This window comes from Geospiza fortis, unplaced genomic scaffold, assembly GCF_000277835.1.
Source record: "Geospiza fortis unplaced genomic scaffold, GeoFor_1.0 scaffold286, whole genome shotgun sequence".
Taxonomy (NCBI): Eukaryota; Metazoa; Chordata; class Aves; order Passeriformes; family Thraupidae; genus Geospiza; species Geospiza fortis.
The window spans coordinates 1-461 of NW_005054444.1; positions in this window are offsets into that span (position 1 = coordinate 1).

Here is a 461-nt window from a genome sequence, read left to right on the forward strand (position 1 = left end):
GAATTGGTTCTATTTTGGGAAAAGCCAAACGCTCCTTCCTCCCTTTTGCAACCCTCAGTGTTGGCAGCTCTCCCACTGTCCCCTCCTGCCCAGCCAGGTACCCATTCTGCCACCGGCCCCCTCCCCCTCAGGCCTGAACCCCCTGCTCCTCTTCTCCATAATGGGGTCCTCAGAGGCACAGAGAGGATTTGGCAATTATTCATATCCCAAGGAGAAAGAGTTGGGGAGCCACTGGAATCTGCTGAGCCCCTGTCACCCCCAAATATTCTGCCATGCTCACTATGAGCAGCTTGCGAGGCAGTGGGAGGAGCAGGACGGCAAAGCATCCCCTGTGTCCCTGTGTCCCCAGAGCCCTGTGATGTGCCTGCACCTCCAGGAAGCTCTGCAGGTGCCCTGATGTGGCCAAGGCTCTGTCTGGCACCTGCACGGGCCAGCAGCACCCACACTCCTTGGTGCAGCAA